Below are 24,794 nucleotides of genomic sequence, written 5' to 3'. Positions count from 1 at the left end.
AAAAAAACCACACACAACACATACACTATTTGTTCACAAAACGACCCCAGCCACCCACCTGGTGGCGCACGGTGGCGGCAGTAGCAGTGGCGATTGCGACGATAGCCACCACCTCGCGGTGGTGGTGGCGTTTCCTCACGATTCTCTGCCCATCAACACTTCAACCCATACGATTCCATGTCGGTAATGCGTCCAAACACAGCCACCCTCGCGGCGGCACATGACAAACGGAAAGAAAATGATGAAGCAGACCTCCACCCTCGGACGGCAGCGACGGACGTCCCTAAGCCGCAACTAAAGAAGCGCGAATTACAACGACAGCGACAACGGGACAGACACCCGCTGGTGGTCTTCGTCACCACCGGCAATGGAACTGCAACAGCTCCGCTGTCCCGGTGGTTCTCGGCTGATGATGATGCTTCAGCGACGGAATAGCGGGTGGCAGAGGAGAGCTTCATATGGCGACCGTTAGCTGATTGAAATAGATGGAGAATGGTGGTGACGGCACCGGGGACGAAGTAGGTATAAGGAGGGTGGCGACTGGTGATGTTTTGTTAGGGTTAGGGTATGATAACCGGTGGGGTTAGGGTTATATACCCCGATCCTTAAGATTTATCCCATAATCACATCATTGGTCCCTCCTTCTATTACTTTTCCAATTAAAGTCCATCATTTACCATTTGTACCCTGCCTCCTGAAACCTTTACAAATTAACTCCAAATTTAACAAAACAACCCCTCCCTCAACAAATCTTTTTCATATTTGGTCCCGAATTTACTCTTTAGCCCTCAGCATTCCAAATTCTTTTCAAATTAAGTCTAATGATCAAACTTCAGCCATGTTAACATTTTTAGTCCCTCATCCTCTCATTCTTTTAAACTTAAGTTCCAATAATTACCACGGAGCCCCTGTCTTCATAAATATTTACAACCTGAATCCAGATTTTACACTTTTAACCCCTAATCTCTAAAATTCTGACAATTAGCTCCTCGAGACCAATACCTTGATATATAATTATTGATTTTAGGGCTACCATACAATCATTAATTTATTTATTTATATATTAAATAAACGTGGTGTTACAGTTTGGGCCCAATTTGGAAAATTGGGCCATATGTTGGGCTTTGGTTCATAGTTTGACTTTTGGGCCTTTGGATTGGGACTTAAGCATGAATCAAGCTAAGATGGGGGTAAAGTAGTCTTTTACCCCAAGCATGGACTTATGGTTATGTGTTGGAACCCAATTATTAATTGGGTGTTGTCTTGATGTTGACAGTTCGGGAATCTGTCAACCAACAACTGAAGTTTTATCCGCGGGACTTCAGCAATGCGAGGTGAGTCTCCTCACCATACCAATGACTCTAAGGCACCAAGGCTGGCCCATTATGTGCTATGTGTTATGCTAGTTGATTATGTGTTATTTGATACGCTAGTTGTCTTTGTGATACTAACATGGAAGACATCAGGGGGGTTCCCGAGGCACTAGGGTGCAAGGCCTTAGAGGGTTTCTATGGCATGCTAAGTAAAGACCTCGGGGGCTTCCCGAGGCACTAAGGCGTAAGATCCTGGAGGGTTTCCATGGCATCCTTGGTCAAGACGTCAAGGGGTTCCCGAGGTATTGGGTTAAGACCATGTGGGGGTTCCCATGGCACCCGGAGTAAGACCCTTGAGGGTTTCCAGGGCATCCTTATTGTTGGATTGGATTTCTAAGCCCATAACTATTTTTGGTATGTACTTAGTTTGATTATGAGCATGGTCCTTTTGGGTTGCCTTCACTCATGCAACTTGATAGGATGACAAGATGAGAGAGAGTAGGATAAGGATTTATTATATGAATAATAAATTGGTACTCATAATGATTTTATTAATATATTGTATGATTAATATATTATTTGGAAATCATATTATTAATTAGTAATTAATCAGAAATTAATCTAGTATTAATTTTGGGATTAAAGAAACTGATTAATAATGGAGGGGCTGATTATGTAAATCAGTAATAGTTGTAGTTTGGGCTAATGGACCTTATTGATAAGAGGTGGACGAAAATATGTGGGAAGCCCATAGAGTTTTCGTCCAAGGGCCCTTCATATGGGGGTCCATGGATTGCTTAAGGCCTAAGCAAGGAAATTAGGGTTTCCACCTTAAAACCTTAATAGCCTCAACTATAAATATACCCTCTACATGGGATTTTCGGCTCTATACTTTTCCAAGAGAAACCTGGCTGATTTTCCTACCTCTCCAAGTCATTCCTTTGCATAGAGTGTTTGTGACTCCATTAGAGGTGCAACAATTGGGGCACTAAGCTTTCAAAGGTGAAGGATTGTTCTTGTTATTACAATATAACAAGTGAGGTAATGACCAAACCCTTGTTTAAATATGAATTTCGAAATTGTGTATGCTAGCCTTAGGGTTTATGCTTTAGTTATGAATTTGCATGTATAACTTGAGAAAAACTTAGATCCAAAGCATTAGGGTTGCATGTACATCATAAGACTGTTGTAGTGCTCAAAACTCATCAGTGGTATCATATCCTAGATCGTTTTTCTATTATATGTGATGCTATTGTGTTTTACTAAAGTTGGAAAAAGTCGAAATCTGGAGTCTGCAGCATGGACTCAACAAGTCCATTATGGGGCTCGACGAGTTGGGCCAACTCGATGAATCCATACACGGACTCGATGAGTCGGTTCGGCAGACAACAAATTTTTTGGAATTTTTGGCCAAAATTAGATTAGGATAATTACCATAAGTTGTTTTAAATAATTAAAAACGTGTTTTTTGATATGGTAATGATTATCCTCATCTAATTGCAAGATAATTGTCAATTTTAAGATAATTACTTGGTTATATGATAAATTAATTATTTGTAGAATTCGATTTGAATTATCTTACCATATAAAATTGGATTAGGTCAAATTATGTGATAAATTTAAATTATATGATTAATTTAATTGTTTTCAAATTTGATCTAAAAGGTTTTGAAAAGTAACAAAGTTTGCCCTCAAGTTTTGAAATTTAAAATTTAATTAAAAGTTTTAATTTCGAAATTTAAATTCTAAAACCATAGTAATTTGAAAAGTTTCAAAAGTGCACCTCTTGGTTTTGTAATTTAAAATTTAATTAAATAGCTTTAATTTTGAAATCTTAAATTTAAAACCTTGATATTTAGAATAGTTCAAATTACACCCTTATGGATTTTCTTAAATTAATTAAGTGTCTAATTAAATGAGAGAATTAATAAATCCATAATAATATGGTTTAAATTTAATTAAATTAAAAGTCTAATTTGTAGTTTAAACCACCTAGTATTTTAAAAGTGTAAAATACACTCTTATACTATATAAAATTAAAAGTCTAACATATTATATATATATATATATATATATATATATATATATATATATATATATATATATATATATATATATAAGTAAAAAGTCAGTCTTACCGTTAGTAGGCCTTATTCACGAAGTTAGTCTATAAGGGGTGTTTAAGGAAGAGGCCTGTAAAATGACCGTCATTGGGTATCCACTCTTACCCACCGCACCCTTGACCAGTAGAGGGTCGTTAGCCGAAAAGGTAGGATAGGACACAAACTTCCATTAAATACGAAGTAAGTAAACGCTTTTATGAAATCCCAAATCTTAGTTACTTTAGAAAAAATGAGAATTTGGTGCTAATCCATGAAATTGCACATTACACATTGTTGGTCATTAGTGGAGCTTCTGTGGTTAACCGGCACACTAATATGGGACTGATGAAGGATGGCAATGGGTAGCTCGTAGGTTATCATAGATCAATGGAGTGTGTGTGGTTAACCGGCACATTGATTAGGTGATATATGACTTCGAGAGTACCATGCTAATTTGCATGGTTATTCACACCTTGTTTCTGATCCTCGGTATCCCAGTCACAAACTTGAAGGGCATAATCGATATTAAACATGCCATTGAAAAGTTCAATGAATCTCCAAATATCTAGGAGCTTCATTTAAAACCTAATTCTTTTAAAATTTCGCTTTCATAGTGGAATTGGTAAATCGTCATTTACCTACCGACAAATAGCTTACAACTGGATTACGGCATCCCTCTTCCGAATTGTGAATTATTGTGTTGGGTCTGAGCCTTAATATCTCATTTGGGTGTTATATTAAGGATTGAATCAACTAACTTGAATTTCTCCCTTTTTGTAGATGTCGAATTCCAACAACTATGGTCTTCCCGAGTCTTTTGGAAAAAGCTTTCCTCATGAAGACGATGTTCCATGATTCGATCGAGGAACTAGAAATCATACTTCACTTCCTCCACCTCCTCCAAGACTTGAAAAGTTCAAGGTCACTCAAGCCCTATTGGCAAGTGTGACATCCCCATTTTCACAGCCAGAAAAGACCGATTTTGTTTATGCTTGTTTGAAAATCAGAGTAACCTTTTAAATAAAATAGTTACGGAATTTGTCCCAAAACAAAAATATGATAAAGATTTATCAAAAGCATTTCCGTAGAAATGTATCTCATTAAAAGACTCGGGATGTCATGTTCGATACAGATCATAAGCATAAACAATACAACATAGGCCTTACTACATTATTCTGTATTTACAGGCCTAAAATCCCTTATCTCTCATCCAAGCATCTATGCTCATGTGCCACTACCTGTAATGCAAGAAACTGAGCGGATCAGGCTTGGGAGCCTGGTGAGCACATAGGGTTTTCAACCCACCATAAATAAGTTTATTATTTTCATCAACCAAACAAACCCGATTACCCCTTCCCGTTATCCTCACTTTACGTCCCTAAAACGTCTAACACAAGGGACCTAGTCTAAGGACTTTCATCGGGGTGACAAGACATGCTTCGGGGGTTCCTCAGCATTTCATGTCAAATAAGGCAACCGTGTGGGGGATGGAGTACTGCTGGTAAACACACAGTTCAAATAAACACCTACAGGTTGCGAGCCTGCTAGCGTTCCACTAGACTGTCTAGAATAGTCCGTGGTCGTCATCTATACTTCACTAGATGACTGGATCATCAATAACATCAATATCGAGGCCTCTCATTATTTTATTTGGTCACATAGCAACTATTACATCTACCCATGTTTTATCCGACACATTTTGTAGATATAAAATACATATACAGTTTAAATCTTTTAAAACTTGTATAAAAACATTCATCCAGCATAGACAGCAAGTATTCAGATAATATGCACACATAGCACATAATTTATATAAAATACTCCATATCTATGTGTAAGATGAAAGTAACTATGCACTCACCTGGAAAGGTGGTGACTCGGCACTTGAACAGCGCTTCATTACTCTCAAACAAATTTCCTTGACAAAACCTAGTATCAATACCACTAGGGTTTAGTCTAACGATAACCATGACTAATTAATAGTCTAGCTATTATTACTATTATATAAGCGCGACACAATACTTTTCACCCACTATATACAGACGAGGCCAGACATGAAACACCGAAGGGCAGGATCATTTTGGCATATAAGCACTTCTGAATCCAGCAACCCAAGCGGCCCTCCAAACCGGAACCCCCGTACCGCGAGTGGTTATAAAGATATTATAACGGCATTATATAACCCATAATAATAGCCCAAATAATTATTCTAAGGACCTAATAACATTACTATAATTATTTAAAAGCTATATTAAAAATAGCGTAGGCGTAGCTCACTTACAGCGGGTTTTAGAGAAAACCGAGCTTCGCTTGGAGCAGCGTTTCTAAACCGAAAGACCCTTTTTCTCAGGACAACGGGAGCCTCGGGGCTTCCTTCGGGTGCTAGGGGTTCACCTAGGCTTTAGGGGGGGGGGGTTAGAAACCCTAGAGAGAGAAAGTACTTAGAGAGAGAAAGTGATTTGGTGTGAAAAATCTGGAAGATTTTGCACCTATTTATAGTGCTCAGCAGCTTCGGACTACGCTGCACGTTCAGCAGCTACGCTGGGCGTAGTCTCGGATAGGGTTGCCAGCTTCGCACAGCTAGCTCGCAATATTGGAACTGGATAAGAACCGAGGTACGCTGGGCGTACCTAGCCTCGGACACGGGGCGTAGAGCGAAGCGACGTGTCTTCATCCGGTGCGAGCATCGATCAGCGATGGACGGCTGTGGCGCTGCCACGTCAGCACGTTCGCACCAGACCTCGCAATTTCGAGCATCAACTTTAAAAATTCGTATCTTCCTCATACGAGCTCTGTTTTTGACGTTCTTTATATCCACGCGTAGGCGGGAACGTACTCTACAACTTTCGTGTAGACTTCGTCGGCTAATTTTGAATTTATTTTAAAAGTTATATTATTTACAGGCCGGGACAGGATTGGTCCGTTAAAAATTCATAACTTCTTCATCCGACGTCTGTTTTCGTCCAACTTTTTATCGTTACGCTACTATTAACGAGATCTTCGATTCTCGTTTAGGTCGTGTCGGCTAAAAAACGCTCGATCTAATAGTCGAACTTCGGGCTGTACACCGCTAAGTTGAAACTTCGAAAAATCATAACTTCCTCAGACGAAGTCAGATTTGGGCGTTCTTTTTATGGACACTCTCGGTTTAATGTACTCTACGACTTTCGTTTATGTTGCTAAGGCTAAAAGTCACTCTATCGTAAATTCACTATTTACGCTTTCCGGTATCGTGCCGGTTCCGTCGCGAAACTTCGACGGGTCATAACTGCTTCGTTATAACTCGGATTTCGGCGTTCTTTATATCCCCGAAATCCTTGTTTCGACCACTAGAACTTTATGTAAATATATCGGGCTTATCTCATACTTTAATTTTGACGCTTATTTTTATCCTTTATTTATTATTCATTATAAATAAATAATGAGCACATAAATACACACAATTCACATAATACTCAAGTAATTCATCTGTATTACTTCAAAAAGAGTTACAATCGTTGTCCTAGACTATTGCATCATCTAAAATGCTTAGCCCTGAAACCCGGACGTTACAGTAAGCAAACACGAAGATGGAAAGTCTGTATGTGCTCATGTCTTAGAGATGAAGTTGCATATTGACATGCTGGGAATGTTGGGTGTCAAAGTCACGAGGAAGCTGGCTATTGACTTGGTTCTTCAATCAATTCCTGAGTCATATAGCGGGTTCATTAAGGACTACTATATGGGAGACCACGATGTGACCATTATCGATCTTACCTATTTACTGATTGCTGCTGAATTAGGGATGATTTGGCGCACTGGTAAAGCAAATTTTCTTGGAAGATATACCTCCCAAACTTCTATGGACATTGACAATGGTAACATTGGAAGTCCAGAAAAGTATTCTCTTCCCAATGGAAAGGGATTGGCCAAGGTCAAACCGTTTGACCAAATGGTAAAGAGAAGGGCTAAGTCTGAGATTGTCCCATATACCATTCCAAGAGAGTCTGATTGTTTCTATTGCCAAGAGAAGGGGTATTGGATGCGAAGCTGCCATATTTACCTGAACGATCACACGGATGAAAAATTCAAGATGTATGACTCTACTTCAGGTTAGTCCACTACCTAACTCTATTAAGTTCCTATTTGTAGATTCTTAATACATGATGTGATAAGATTGCATTTTGATGTTTTGTAGGATCAAAGAAAAGAAAGGAAGCTTAAAGGAAGAGTGAGCTGAGTCTGATCACGAAGAGATGGATTTCGATCGCATGGTTCGATGATTGGAGTTTTTGAGCTGCTACTTAGGAGTTAAATAGATTGCTTAGGAATATTTAGAAACATAGTTTTCATTTGTAATTGCTTGTAAGGACAAGTTTTTCCGCATTTTATAAATAAAGAAAATTTTGATTTTTTTCCTTATTTTATATTTCCTTGTAGTAGCATTTGTGAAAATTGGTGTTTATATATTTTTAGCAATATTGTGAATGGATTTGATTCTTTCGTTTGTGGTCGTGTCAAAAATTTACCAAATAAGGAAAGATTCTCATCACCCAAGTTTCAATTGGACAGTAACTTGGAATCATGCGACTTGCATTGTATGATGAATGAGAACCTTCATCTTTGGGAAATTAAGACTAATTCCTTGTATGTAAGTCAAGTGAAAGATAAAAGGATCTAGTACACATTGATGTGCACTAGTCAGATCCACCACAAAGAATGATAAGACTAATCGTCATGATTTACTAAAAGTTTAGTAGACATGGTTATACTTACAAGATTAAGTGTAATTCTAAATCATTGGAAAAGTTTCGATGTATAGCAGAACGAATTAGAAGAATCAATTAGGCAGAAAGATAAAAGTTTCTCCGATCTGAAAAGAAAGGAGAGTACTTTGGTATCGTGTTTTATGATCATCTTAGTGATTATGAAGCCATATCACAATTGATCATCTAAGGACACCTTGGTGCATTTGTGTGACCAAGAAGAGGAATCGAGAATTGTTGAAATGGTTAATTCAAAAGTGAATCATACTTCGTTCCAAAATCGAGTCTTAGAGTCATACTCCAAGATTGTGCCTTGAGTGACATAATCTTAAGAAGGTTTATAACACTCTTCAAATGTGGAGTAGAAATGTTTCTTACTCTTGCACATTTGAAATTGGTAAGTTGTGATGTCTTGGATAAGAAAAAGACCAACTAATACCAATTATGTGAAGTGTTTGTCTTGATAAGAACCCGCACTAACTCTTGAATATTTGTTTGTCAAAGAACGTTTCTTGACAAACGAATCTTATATATCAAGAAGTCAGTGGGAATCTTAATGGTCTTGAATGGCTTCAGAAACTAATCAAGAATAAACCTTTAGTTATCACTAGCACGTGATCTGAGGTTTGAAACCTATCGTGATTGACATATTCTTATTTCTGTGCCCATTCTAGGTAAGTTAGATATGTATGTGAGTTCTATGAGTTCTCATTTGATTGCATAAGGCAATGTACCTTGATCAATGGAAAGTACATTGATTTGTATAGGTGAGCTGCTCAACAACCTGGAATCAATGGTAGGCCCTTGTGCTACTAGAAGGCAAGAATTTATGATTGAACAAGTTCAGTCTATATGAGTTTAAGTTTGTCATCAACCTTATTGTTAAGGACAAAAACTTTAGGAGATCACACTTGAACAAACATTAGTACAAGCATAATAAGTTGCGGAATAAAGTTTAACTAAAGGATCATAAGCTCAACAATAATAAAGTTAGATGTTAGGATGTTAGAGTGTTAAATGCGAAAATATAAGGAAATATATGACAATAAGTATTATATCAAGTAAACACTTAAGTTGATTCTTAACAAAGATTGCATTCAATATTTGTTAGTAGATGTGATCAAACTTAGTGATGAAGTCACGAGTGACTTGCTTCAAGAGAGATTACGGTAAGTTTATCAAGAATATTTGAGAATAAGAAAGTAAGGAGAGATATAAGAATTTTGAGATTGATTATTCATTTCACTAGAAAGAAGACTCTATTTATAGAGTCTGGAGGGTTACATAAGTAAACTTGTTCTATAGTGTCCATGTAAGGTACACTGGTTACAAGAGAGTAAATAGAAAAGACAACAGTTTAAAGTAAGGACGGTTACAAAAGCAATGACTGCGGATACTGAACTTTTGGTTGCGGATGGGAAATAGACTGCATATCATCAAGGTGACTTCGGATCAAATCAAGTTATAAGAGGGTCACTTTTATGTTCCAACAATTTCCCCCTAAGTGACCTCTTTAACTTTCTTCTCATTTTTCAATTTTCAAAAATTTGATGAGGATCCACCAAAACTTCCTTACTTCACCTAGCCATTTGAGTCTTCGATTGATTTCAAAGTTGATTTCCTCTGTGGTGAATTTGGATCGTTGAAATGCAGCTAAAGTAACTTCCAGTTTCTTTTTTGGTGAGACGATGCATGGAGGAGGCAGGAATGAAGTACTTCAGATCACTATTGGCTCTTTTGTAGATAACTCCCAATTGGGGAAAATTGGTAGCTCCTAAGGACATTTCTTGATAACCTTCAGTGTAACTTGGTGCAGGTTCAAATGGAGGGAAGTCGAACTTTGGGGCAAGCACTGGGTAGATTTCAGCATCAATCTTCCCAAAATCACAAACTAAGGCTCTTAGAAAATCACAAGCCTTTTCATAGGCAATTGACATCTTTGGGTGTTTCTGAGCCTTAAATTGGAAACCTCTTGCGATAAGGAAGATCTCTTCAGGGTTCATGCTGGGAAAGTCAGCCTGGGTTCGGATGTATTCCATTCCCCTGCGGACTAAGGTGTACTGAATGAAGTCCGTCTTCATGAACTTCCTGATTTTGTAACTTGACACCGCCTCGGGTCTATCATTGGACCAAATCTTTTCCAATGTAGATCCATGCTTTGCATTGAATTGAATGAGGCGCTCGAATTCCAGGGGAAGTCTTTGATCGTCTGGTAGACTGAGGTCAAAGGGTTGAAATACTAGGAAATAAATTGAATTTGGTGAGATAGGTATGTCCCAGTATCCATCCGAAGGGGGTTCTGCATAAGTCATGTAGGGTTTATAATCATCATCCAATAATCTTCTCATGGGATTGACCCATGAGTTGATTAAAGATTCATCCATGGTAGTATCAAACCCATGTTCTCTCCAAATCTGTTCTGCAAATTTTGCAGCCCTCTAATCAGCTTTCTTTTGTCTTGTAACCGGAGAATCACTTATGTGTGAGGAGGACATGGGTGGAGCAAGTTTCTTGAAATATGGAGGGGTTTCTTGGCATGGAGGAGATTGATGAATTTCTTGGATGGGAGAGTTATGTTGCGGTGGAGTTTGATATGTTTCTTGGATGGGAGAGCTATGTTGCGGTGGAGTTTGATGAATTGGAATGACATGCTCACTTCCCCCTTTTGAGGACTCAACCACTTTGTGAGCCTCAAACCATTGCTGTAGTCCATCAATTTTTGAAAAAGTTTCAGTAAACTGATTCTTGATCAACTCAGTAACATGTTGATTGGAAGGAATGTCGGAATGAAAAAGTAGATGATGAATCTCCTGTGTAAGTTTGAGTACTTGATCAATGTGAGGTCGATGGGAGATGGACCGGCGAAGGTTGTTGATGGTGGTGTGGAGAACCGCAATTGTGGACTCATAGGCATTATAAGTTTCTTCCTCCAGTCTTTGAGAATGAGTAGCTTGAGCAGCAAGGGAGGATTTGATTTCTTCTTTGAGAACCGCAACCTGGGAGATGAGTCGTTCACCAGTGGCTAGAAATTCTTTGTGGTCGGCAAAGCGAGAGTTGTCGAGATCTCGAATACCCATTTCAATACGGAGTAAGATTCGTTCAGTAGCAAGTTTTTCAAGGGTCTCAAGAGGGTCAACCCGGTTGATGAGAGATTGCAGTGGTTCCTGTTCTTGTGAAGATGGATTAGAGGAGACTACAGCAAGGATTGAGTCAATTTTTGACTGTAGAGAGAGAAACTCCTTGCGAGTGACTGCGGCCTTTTTCTACTTCTTGTCTTTTGGCTTGGAGGAGGAGTGCTGAGAGCCACTTGACTCGTCTTCATCAAAGAACATGTTGAAGTCATCATCGTCAGGAATGGGTTATTGAACTTCGTCAAGATGAATTTCATCCATCCTAAAAACAGGTCCGGAGCTGAGTCTGATTGCACTGCTTTCATCATGAGATTCGTAAACTGTGGTAGCAATTGGGTTGGAAGGACCAACATTACTTGGTTGGGCATGTGTTTGTTGAATTGTGGTTTCCATGGTTGACATCCAGTTTTGAATGTGGAGAATATCATGGACAGTCTTGTCGTTGTTAATCATTTCCGCCCAATACTTAGCTACTTGCTGAAGATCTTGCTCTTTTTGCTGCTGTTGACGGAGTTGTTGATTCTTTATCACATAAAAGGCTTTATTGAAAGCTTCATATTTCTTGATACCGGACTCGGTAGTGGGACGTTCCCGAGTCCAAGAATCATCAGAGGGTTCACCGTCAATTCCTTGAGGTCGCACCGGGGCTTCCCCCGGGTTCACGGATCCTTGCACAGTAGTGCTCACCGTGCCTAAACCACCTGATAATAAGGTAAGCGGAGTAGGATTTCCTAAGCTTCCTTAGTCTCCTTGACTCGTAGTCAAGTGTGGCCTCGGCTCAGTTCTAGCATGGGTAGAAGAAGTGCCCTGCGGATTGGGTAGTGTTTGAAGTGTTTGTTGAACAGAAAGAAGGATGGAGCACAACTCCTCATGCTGAAAGACATGTAATCGGGTTGCCCTAGAGACCTTAGGGCTATTTCTCACTGTTGAATCCACTTGGGAGTTAACTGGGGGGTTGTCTCCATGAATAGATGAAACAGATCCACATATTGAATCTGAGTGGCAAGAGATGGTTGAAGCGAATAAGCCTGCGGGGGCTCCAAGGACTACTGGGATCTGTTGAGAGATCTCAGTATTGGTCTCGTTACGCATTTGGCTATGTGATGGGGTCAATTTGAGTTTCTTTCTCCTGAAGAGATCACCGGAATCATGAAAGGATGATTCAACATCGACAGGGATTTGTTCTTCATGAGATGCAGCTGGTTGGCGTTTCTGGGGAACTTCGGTTTCCTTGATAACAGTTCGAGATGGCGTTTTCTTTGTTTTCTTTTTGGCCATGATCTTAACTTGTTTTGATTTGGAGGGGGCAGAGGTGGTTTCAGCTTGAGGTATAGTGGGAACATGAGATGATGTGGGTACTGCAGTGGGAGATGGACCTTGTGTCACAGGGTGAGTGACCGGAGCCTGATGGGGTTGTGGAGGGGTAGAGTGGTACAGTTCAAGTCCACTCGTATCTACAATATGGTCTGGAACTGCGGTATTAGAGAGTCCTAGTGACTCTAAGACGTAAAAGGGAAAACGTCTAAGAGGTCCAAAAATAGTTTGATCTTTAGAAGAAGTGTACCTTTTGAGATCGCGGGTGATGATGAGAGTTGTGTCATCTCTCTTATGCATGTTAGCTTCTTTTTGCAGGTCAGAGATGCAAAGAGACCAAAATCGAGCAAAAGTGAGCTCCGAAGCGTCTGATTTAGGGCTATCTTTGGGGATGTATTGTAGAAAATCATCCCATAGGATGTAACCAAAATTAACTGCATTTCCTGTGAACAGACTCCAAACGATTTCCAGGAGTTTTAGACCCATGTTGTCTGTGCCTCCGGTTCTGCCAGAGAGACTCCGGATCACGAAGTGACAAACAAATTGCCATACTGCAGGCAACTGATTCTTCTTGAATTCGCCTATGCCCTTGATCTTCTTTTGGTATCCCATTTGATACAGAGTGGTGATGATGTCAGTGGTGCTAGGGTTAATGAATTAGGTATTTTGGGGAATTCGAAGGTTAATGGCTTCCAAGAACTTTGATTTTGTGAGAACAACCAATGAGTCATCAATCAGGGTTAAATGCACTTCCTGAGGATTGTAAGTAGGACGATAGGCAGAGAACGCACATCTTAACAGAGTAGGAAGAGGAACAACGTCTGTGAATGAATCAAAAGCACCAAAGAGTGAATGGGTATGGATGAACTTGATCATGAATTTAATGGCGTCGTTGTATGTGGCATGAACTTCAAAAACAGCTCTGAAGTTGCTTGATGCAATGGTGGGAGATTGATTTTTGAGAGTGGAACTGGAACCAGTAGGCTTAGCTGAGGATGAAGCCTTGGATTGCTTCTTGGAGAGGCCAGATTTCACCATTGTTGATTGAGAAAAGAGGGTATGAAGGGATTCACACAATGGAGAAGATAAAGTTCGTCTGGGGATAAAGAAAGCGTAAAGCGTTTTAGGAGGAAAAAAGGGGTTTTTATACTTCCAGATTTCAAAAATTATTGGATTTACCCTAATGATAGTTGTGAAAGGTAAAAACCTTTGGGTTTTAACGATTTACATCATAAGGTGGGCGCTCAAAGTCCGTTGGGTAAAAGAAGAATATGAAACAGATAAGACAGTTTGGAGGTTTTGAAAAGATTTTGGCAGAGATTTTGTGGAAAAGGGGTTTATTTGTATTTGATCCTAATATAGGTCTGGCAAACAATTGAGTACAACTGAAAATGGTATGCGACAAAGTGAATGTTTTTTTGTTTGTTTATTTTTTTTTTAAATATTTAATAAAATCATTAAAGAATTTAATGAGAACATTAAATAGTCTAATGAAAATGTTAAATAGCACACATTATTTAGAAGCGATGTAAAGGAGTTAAGATGTAACTGTTGATGATTGCTCCTTTACGGATGAATTCTGATCACTGCTGATACAACCTGAGAGACTGCAGTATTGAACACTGAGATAAACACTTGATAAAAGGCTAGACATAAACAAAATTTAAGACCCAAACAATATAGATATTATACAAGATTTTAGTAATGAAATATACTAAAAGGATGTATAATAGGTATATAGTTCTAGGACCGCAACAAAGACCGGAAGAGGTCTGCGGAGCCTATCAATGTAAGAAGAATTGTGGGTCAGGATTCATCATCCCTAACATTTCCAAAAAGTGATTTAACTTGGTTGCATCAAGTGCTTTTGTGAAAACATCAACAATTTCTTCTAGAGTTGGAATGAAAATTAGTTCAATGTTACCTTTGAGAATGTGGTCTTTTATGAAGTGATACCTGAGTTCAATGTGTTTGGTCTTTGAATGATGAATAGGATTATGAGAAATCGCTATAGCACTCTCAGAATCACAATAGATTGGTATTCGCAACATCCTGTATCCGTAGTCCATTAACTGGGTTTTCATCCAAAGAACTTGAGAGCAACAGCTGGCTGCGGCCACATACTCAGCTTCTGCGGTGGATAGAGAAACACAGTTTTGTTTCCTTGATGACCAACTGACCAGTCTTCCTCCAAGAAATTGATAGCCACCAGAAGTACTTTTCCTGTCCAACCGACATTCTGCATGATCCGCATCAGTGAATGCTTGGAGGCTGAATTCATTTCCGGCTGGATACCATAGACCGAGTGCTTTGGTTCCCTTGAAATATCTAAAGATTTGCTTGACTGCGGTGAGGTGAGATACCTTGGGATCGGCTTCGTAACGAGCACATAATCCAGTGGCAAAAACAATGTCTGGTCTGCTTGCGGTAAGATACATTAATGAACCAATCATTCCACGATACGTTTTATGATCTACTGATTCTCCGGTAGAGTCAACAGAGATTTTGTATCCGAAGGCCATGGGAACTTTGGCAGAGGAACAATTATCCATTGAGTATTTCTTGAGAAGCTCTGAGGTATATTTTTCTTGATGAATGAAAATGCCTTGCGGTACCTTTTTGACTTGAAGACCTAGAAATAAGTTAATCTCTCTATTCATGCTCATTTGGAACTTGCTGGTCATGAGCTTAGGAAAATCATCAACCATTTTTTGATCAGACGAGCCTAAAATAATGTCATCCACATAGATCTGAACAAGCATTAGGTGATTACCATTTGCTTTTCTGAACAAAGTGGGATCAATAATACCTCTTTTGTATCCAGATAATACAAGGAACCCAGATAGAGTTTCATACCATGCCCGCGGTGCTTGGTTGAGGCCATAGACTGCCTTTTCAAGTTTGTAACAGTAGTCTGGAAATTCAAGACTTTCAAACCCTGGAGGTTGTTGGAGATAAACTTCCTCTTTCAATTCACCATTTAGAAAAGCACTTTTGACGTCCATCTGATGAACTATGATATTTTTGTGAGCAGCATATGCCAAGAAGATGTGTATAGCTTCCATCCATGTTACAGGAGCGTAAGTTTCGTCATAGTCAACCCCTTCAAGTTGACTATAGCCTTTAGCTACAAGTCTAGCTTTATTTTGGACGACATCACCGGATTCATCAAGTTTGTTCTTGTAGACCCATCTGGTACCTACAATGGATTGACCTTTTGGTTAAGGTACAAGTTTCCAAACTTTGTTTCTTTCAAATTCAGCAAGTTCTTCTTGCATAGCACAAATCCAGTCAGGCTCAAGAAGTGCGTCTTTAATTTTTCTAGGTTCAACTGCGGACAGGAATGTTGTATAGCGACAATGATCAGTAAGATCATTTGTTGATCGTGTTTGAACTCCAACGGATGGGTTTCCAATGATCTGATTTGGTGGGTGGTTTCTTGTCCACACAGTTAAACAAGGATGTTGTGAGTCGGTGGCTACGGTAGAGGGAATGTCAACAATATCTGAGGATACTGCAGTAGGAGAAGGGAGTTCACCCTCGACATGTGAGCAGTCGGCTGAGGTTACTTGAACTGTTGGGATTTGGGTTGGATAAGGTTCCCCCTGGAGTGTTGATGGAGGTTCCTCTTGGAATGCTGATTGCTGAAAAGTGATAACTCTTGGATCAGTTCTTATGTCAATGTTTTCAATTTCATCGTCAGAATAAGATGAGGTAGTTAGTTGTAGTTGAGTTCTGGGAGTAGGAATTGGAGCAGCATCATCAATTGTTGAAACTTCGGTGGTAATTAGTTGAATTGGAGAGGTAGAGCTTTCCCTTTCAACAGGTGAGGTAGAATTGTCGAGTGACACATCTTCAGATTGAGTTGGGCCAGAGACATCTGCATGTTGCTGTTGAGCTTCAGGGGATACAAGAACTTCGGATAGCTGAGCAGTTGGTAATGGATCAAAGAGATTATCATAGTTGACTTCAACTATGTTCAGAGGAACTGTAGAGAGTGGAATATCACTTTCCATGATAGCTTTGGCTTCATTAGAAGGAGCAGCACTGCGGACATAACAGTTGTCGAATTTCACATCAAAGCTTTCGACTATTAATCTTGTGCGTCGGATGAGGATTCGGTAAGCTACTTTGTTTGTGGAGTAGCCAAGAAAGATACCTTCATCTGACTTTGGTGCAAATTTGTTGAGATGATCTGTATTGTTGATTACAAAACATTTGCACCCAAATATGTGGAAAATCGAACATTTGGTTTTCGATTGTTCCGGCCTTCATAAGGAGTTTTGTTGAGGCGCTTCCACACAATACTTCGATTTTGCACAAAGCATGCAGTTGCTACGGCTTCGGCCCAGAAATAGAGAGGAAGGTTTGCAAAGTTTAGCATAGATCTGGCAGCTTCAACCAGAGTACGGTTCCTTCTTTCTACTACTTCGTTTTGTTGTGGCGTGTAGGGAGCTGAGAAATTATGACTAATACCTTTCGAGACCAAGAAACCATTCAAGAAATGATTGGTAAATTCTGTTCCATTGTCACTTCAGATGCGTCGAACTGGTAATTTGATCTGAAGTTCAATTTGCTTGATGAAATTAATCATGACTTGTGGTGTTTCAGACTTGAGTCTGAGGAAGAAGACCCAGGTGAATCGAGTGAAGTCATCCACGATAACCAGTATGTATTTTCTGTGATGGAGACTGGCTACGGTAGATGGACCGCAAAGATCAATGTGCAATAGCTCTAGGGGTTCAGAAATTGATGAGTCAATTACCAGTGGATGGCTTCCTTTGGACTGTTTACCACATTCACATGCAGGGCAGAGCGTATCATTGTTGTATTTAAGGATGGGAAGACCTCGGACAAGCTCGTTGGTTACCAAGTTGTTGATGTATCTAAAATTGAGATGAGCAAGCTTGCGGTGCCATAGCCAGCTGACTTCGGATACGGCTTTAGATAGAAAACACAACTACAGTTTTCCAATAATGAGAGATACATCCAAAGGAAACATAGTGCCTTCGGATTTGGACTTTATTAAGCATGTGCTTCTATCACTTGTCATGATGTAACAATACTCATTATCGAATTCAACTCGGTGACCAGCCTTACACAAATGACCAACGCTGATCAAGTTATGCTTAATTCCTTCAACATAAGCAACCTTTTGAATAGAGAAGTTGCCCGTAGTTAACACACCATAGCCTCGGATTGAACCGTTTGCATTGTTTCCAAAAGTCACGTAACCACCATTACATATAGGACTGAAATCATGAAGGTATTCCAACCTTACAGTCATGTGCAAGGAGCAGGCACTGTCTATTAACCATTCATCTTCTTGTTCCTCCTTGCACAAGGCCTACAAAAATTAATGGGTTAGTTTGGGCACCCAAACATGTTTGGAGCCCGAGGACATAGTTGACTTTTGTAAATACGATGCATGAGTGTGTGATTTTGGGACAGGTTGAGTGTCAGCCTTAAGACCTAAACCCGGATGTTTGAGAGATTTTGATTGGACAGGACCCTTATTGGTGGTGTGATGTTTAGGAAGTTTTTCCAGATTTGATTTTCGGCGATGATAAAATCCAAAGGAAAGATTTCTATCAATCATCCAGACACTGTTGTCTGTCAGATGTCTAGAGGGTGTATAAGAAGCCTTTTGTTCGGTCTGAGAGAGTAAGTTGACTGAGATTGTTTTGGTATTTCGAAAAACTTGTGCACGTGAGGTTTTCAAATGTTTGTCTCTTTTGTCAGTGTGATGTGATTTAAAAGTCTTTGGAGTTGGTAAAATTCCTTTCCATTTTGGATCATTTGAGGAATAAATTACAAAACCATTACTTCAAAATGACTTTACATGTTTTTGAACTTTGTCAAAGATTTTTGACACGTTCTGATGGACTGCACCTTTCTTTTTGTCTGGTTTCTTATTTTTCGAGACATGGGAAAGACAATTTGCAAAAACTAGTTTTTCTGGACTCTTGGGATGTGAGATTTTGATTTGCTTTTTATTTTTGGAAAAACTTTTCATCCTTTTATTTTGATTTTGAAATTCTTCTTTGAGGGCCCTTTTTGCAAGAGTTTTTGTTGAACCGCAGTCAGTTGAGTTTAACTGCGGTTTCTTTGAGTCTTTTGACATTTTTTGAAATCGAGGACTAGATTCATCTGAACTAGACAGTTCATGAATATTGGAACATTTACCATACTCGAAATTTCTTATAGGCAACTCATGATGGATTGGTTGGGTGGTCACGGTACTCTTGAACTTGGTCTGGGGTAGAGTTGACTGAACTACGGCAGAGTAAGACATAGAACTGGGACATTTAATGGGTGGCAATTGATCAGACTGTGGTTCTGGACTGCAGTGGGCGTTACTGCTGTCCGAAGTTAGTAATGGGTAGTTTATGAAATTATTGGTATTTTCCATGAGAATTTCTTCATCAAAAACTGATGAGGCCTAAGATTTTGATTTTGGAGTAACTATGTCATGGATTGAAATTCTATCATTTTATGATATAATGATTCAGGAATTTCTTCAATGACACAATTATTACTTAGATTATGAAGTCGACCAAAATGAGTTCTAATGTCCTCCGGAAAGGTTTTGTTATTGACTGGGAAATGGAACTCTCAGTCTGGAGGGACATAGGGACGATCTTTGTTAAACCAGGGTGATGAGTCCTTTGCGGTATTGTACGCATTGGACCAACCCCAATTGTAAGTGTTGTCTGTGGTTCCATTGTTCACAAGATTTTCAATAGCTTCACTTTCATTAAACAACTTTTCAATTAACAAGTTCAAACGTACAATTTTCTTTTGTGCTAAGTCCCTCTGATCTAAAGCTATTCATAGTTGAGTTTCACACAGCATTTTTGCATCCTTTTCTAACACTAGGTCTTTCTCTAACATGGCCACTTTGAGTTTTTTGTCCTCTAAATGCCCTCTTACGTGAAACATCTCCTGGGATGCTATGTTCTTCTCATCTAAGGCCTTGTTATAGTCTGTAAGGATGGCAGCACATGTGTCCTTTAAGTTGTCTATGAATGGTTGACAATCATGCATGCTATAATTAAGCGTTTGGATCATGAGTTTTACCTGTTCGACGATACTCAGAGTTCCTTCCTTATCCATGTAGTAGTAGTTCTTTTCAGGTTTGCCTAAGGTGTCGTCGTCCGCAGTTGCCAGCATGCATATTTTCCCTTTGTTTCTGATGTGTATGTCTTCATTTTCATCCCCCGAAGACTATACTTGGTGGTCTCTCTTCACTTGAGCTACGTATGCCTTGGCTTTCTCTTTTTCTTCCATTTCTTGAGCCATTCTCAGGTAGAATGCTTTGTCTTTCACCACATTAGCTTTGCAGTCTTTGGCAAAGTGATTTTCTTTGTTGCACTTGTGACAGATCACAACATCATTCCTATCTTCGGAGGAGGTACCGGAGTCAGGTGATTGGTTTGACTGCGGTGCCTCTTTTTGTTGAGTGTTTTGAGACTGCGGTGATGATTTTGGGAAACGAGAGTGATTGTTTTGAGAACTAAAATTGCGGTTGAAAGGAGGCTTGTTGAACTGATTTTTGCGAAAAGAAGTGGGTGGTAACCGGTTGAACTGTTTGCTAACAAGAGCAATTGCATTTTGAAATTCTTCTTCATCATCATACTCTGAGTCAGCTTCGTATGATTGCGGACTTTGAGCAACAAAAGCAAGTGGACCACCGAGGTCGGCACAATCTTTTAGTACGGTTGATTCTTGATTTTGTAGTTCACCATAAAGTTTGTAGAGAGACAGAGTGTGGATTTTCCTATCTCCTTGAACTATCATCTTAACAGTTGTCCAATGTTTACCCAAACCATTAAGAAATTGAAGATTTGTGTCATGGTTACTTCGAACAGTGCCAACATTTGATAACTTAGTGACGATCAGATTGAACCTGTTGAACGAGTCTTCCAAGCTTTCACCTGCATGAGCCTTGAAGTTGTTGAACTCATTGAGTGCGGTAGTGAGCTTCTTATCTTGAGCTTGTTCTGTTCCTTCATATAAATTTTTGAGAACATCCCAGATCTCTTTGGCCGATTTGCAATTTATGATAATGTCAAAGTTGTTAGGAGCAACTCCACATGAGATTTCATAAAAGGAAATAGCATCATTTTCCATTTTGTCGAGATCGTCTTTAATGGGACGACTCATAGCTGGTTGACCTCCTCCTAGTCTGACTGTAGCACCATCGGTTTGCACTGGAGTAAGAATCGGGACATGAGGACCTTCTTCTACAGATCTCCACACATCTCTTCCAAGTCTTTTCAAGTATCTTTCCATCCTTTGAGACCAGTGATGATATTCGCTTGCAACCAGTATTGGTGCTCGATTTGAACCACCAACACTGTTGGAGACATTAAGAGATAATACTTGTGCCATATTTCCTTGTTTTTTTTTAATTTTTTTAAAAGAAATGAGTTTTAGTGGTATAGAAGGCTTTTAGAAATCAAAGTTCTTGTATAAAAAAGCAACCACTTTGGCTCTGATACCAATTGTTGAGGAGAAAAACTTTAGGAGATCACACTTGAACAAACGTTAGTACAAGCATAATAAGTTGCGGAATAAAGTTTAACTAAAGGATCATAAGCTCAATAATAATAAAGTTAGATGTTAGGATGTTAGAGTGTTAGATGCGAAAATATAAGGAAATATATGAAAATAAGTATTATACAAGTAAACACTTAAGTTGATTCTTAACAAAGATTGCATTCAATCTTTGTCAGTAGATGTGATCAAACTTAGTCATGAAGTCACGAGTGACTTGCTTCAAGAGAGATTACGGTAAGTTTATCAAGAATATTTGAGAGTAAGAAAGTAAGGAGAGATATAATAATTTTGAGATTGATTATTCATTTCACTAGGAAGAAGACTCTATTTATAGAGTTTGGAGGGTTACATAAGTAAACCTGTTCTATAGTGTCCATGTAAGGTACACTAGTTACAAGAGAGTAAATAGAAAAGACAACAGATTAAAGTAAGGACGGTCACAAAAGCAATGACTGCGGATACTGAACTTTTGGTTGTGGATGGCAAATAGACTGCGGATCATCAAGGTGACTTCGGATCAGATCAAGTTATAAGAGGGTCAATTTTATGTTCCAACACTTATCTTATGATAGTGGTTGGAAATGACAAATTTACATGGATAGGAACACATACACCATAAAATTTAAGTAACAAAGGGTTCTCTCCATTTCATGAAAATGATCATGAGGAAACACTTTCACTAAGTAGGTTTTAAAGAGTTAGCAATTGTGATATTTGCGTTCTCAAATTCGATTATGATTACGGAATCCCTCTTCATAGTTCGACTTGTGAGAAATGACAAATAGTCTGAACATTCGGGACTTATTGCTGTAAGTTCTGAAATAGTTTAGACACACATATGAACTTTCTAATAAAAGGTGTATGGGCTTAGATAAAGCTTATCGAAGCATCTCATATCAGAAATCTGAACTTTGGAAAGAAAGTCAATAAGTATTGATTTCTAGAAGTCCAGCTAATTTTTGGGTACATGTCAAGGCTAGTGGGAGCATAAGGGTTGTGCTAAAGTAAGCAAAATTGTTGTGCTAGAAAGAATATAATTATTGAGCTAGTGAGAGCGCAACTATTATACTAATTATTGCAAGGTTGTAATACTATTTATAGGAAACAAAGGTTGCAAGTTTGCAAAGTTGTAAGTTTGAGTATTGTTTCGCTATAGAAAGTTATAAGGAGAAGATACTCATACTTTATTTCAAATATAAAAGCTTAGATTGAAATTTTAATTGAACTTAGTCATGGACATATATGAATGTTGAGTAGAAATGTTTCATCATTAGAAATTCTATATATGGAAATATGTAGTAAGAGACTGGTAAAGTATCATGTCTTTATGTAAGACATTATGAATCGTATCCCATACGCTTCGGGTATAGGATCGATTACATATGCTAAATTATTTACATGTTCTGATTTTCCAAATGCCTAGGCATTAAGAGGGAAAAATGATCAGAACCAGATATGACTAAAGTAGTTAAACAACTGTCAAGGACGATCTAAGGTTCGCTAAGGATTTGTCACTTGTGAGCAGTTGGAAGTATAGTAATGGGTGGACCATATCGACATTATTTTGAATAAATAGGATTCTATTAAGAATGAATTGTCATATGGAAAATATGGAAATGTTTTCATAATGGGAGTTGGATATTAAGAATCTATGTGTAGGTTAGAAACTTTTATGCAAAAAGGATGTTCAAAGGAATGTACTTTGAATATGAGACTTCATATCTATGGAGGTGTTTTGTAACAATCTCCAATGGAATGATTTGTAATTGGCAAAGTCTTTGTGACTTTGGTGCCTTAACATTATAAAAGGATCATTGCATATAAGTTTAGAATCTAACACATTCTAATAGTGGCAAGAATTTTGTATTCTTGCACTTAGAATAAGGATTTGGAATTGTGAAATGAGCATCATTGAAAATGTGTTCACTTGATCTATCTCACAAAGTAAGGACCATAGGTAAACATAGTGTGCATGCTCGGAGCATGGGATAATTATTGTGTTAATTCAAGTATTAAGATGATTAGTCCAAACATTATACAATGAATAATGTGTAATCAATATAGTGATTAAATAATAAGTGTTTTATTTATATTCAAAAGTTTTGAAACCATATTGGATTCAATTATTCTTGTGTTTCACTTTGCATGTTTTACTTCCCGAATAACTGGGCTATTCAAACATCCACAGTCAATCATATTGTGGAAGTAAGTAATGAGGTAAGACTATCATGAATCCGACTGTAGATTGTCTTAGTGTTTAGACATAGCAAAAGTTTGATGCAGTGTTCATGAGTGCTCCTAAAATAGGATTTGAGTATTGGATTAAACCCATGCTCATCTGATTCATTTCATGGATTTTATCAAGAGTGATTGTAAGATGATAATATCTTATATTCTTGAAACAAAGACATATGATTTGTAGTTTACGAGTCGGTTGCACATTGATACTACGTAAACGCATCAGTAACTTGATGTTATAAAACGTATTGTTGTGTGTGATTTGATGAGTAAATAGTACAAGCATATGATTCGAATTTTATCCGTTCCTTTTACCCAAGGTGGGATGAAGCGATATTTGTGGGCCCCTCGATGATTTAGTGATGACACCCTAAGTGCTTGGCTAAGCCTGGACTAAGTTGATGTGTTTAATTGTAGTCTGTTGTCGGTCGTCATAAATCAGAAATCAGGAAACAGCACATGGACAGAGAGAATGATTATCATCCATGTCTCAGTCCATACGATATCTTGTAGAATGGAGAAATATTTGATCCCTTATCTAAAGGGCGTGTTACTGATAAGATCAGAGTTCGACAGCGGCTTTTGAAAGCTACGATTGTTAATCAGATTCTGAAGTCGTACTTGCAATAATAGTTATTAGACTTATCCAAGTGGGAGACTGTTGGATTAGATGTCTAAGCCCATAACTATTTTTGGTATGTACGTAATTTGATTATGAGCATGGTCCTTTGCGGTTGCCTTCACTCATGCAACTTGATAGGATGACAAGAGGAGTGAGAGTAGGATAAGGATTTATTATATGAATAATAATTTGGTACTCAGAATGATTTTATTAATATATTATGTGATTAATATATTATTTGGACATCATATTATTAATTAGTAATTAATCAGAAATTAATCTAGTATTAATTTTAGGATTAAAGGAACTGATTAATAATTGAGGGGCTGATTATGTAAATCAGTAATAGTTGTAGTTTGTGCTAATGGACCTTATTGATAAGAGGTGGAAAAAAATATGTGGGAAGCCCATGGAATTTTTGTCCAAGGGCCTTTCATATGGGGGTCCATGGATTGCTTAAGTCCTAAGCAAGAAAATTAGGGTTTCCACCTTAAAACCCTAATAGCCTCAACTATAAATATACCACCTACATGGGATTTTCGGCTCTATGCTTTTCCAAGAGAAACCTGGCCTATTTTCCTACCTCTCCAAGTCATTCTTTTGCATAGAGTGTTTGTGACTCCATTACAGGTGCAACAATTGGGGCACTAAGCTTTCAAAGGTCAAGGATTGTTCTTGTTATTACCATATAACAAGTGACGTAATGACCAAACCATTGTTTACATATGAATTTCGAAATAGTGTATGCTTGCCTTAAGGTTTATGAT

Source organism: Lactuca virosa, chromosome 1 (assembly GCF_052849685.1).
Source record: "Lactuca virosa cultivar CGN04683 chromosome 1, Lactuca_virosa_CGN04683_v6, whole genome shotgun sequence".
Lineage (NCBI taxonomy): Eukaryota > Viridiplantae > Streptophyta > Magnoliopsida > Asterales > Asteraceae > Lactuca > Lactuca virosa.
Note: the sequence above shows the minus strand (reverse complement) of the source record.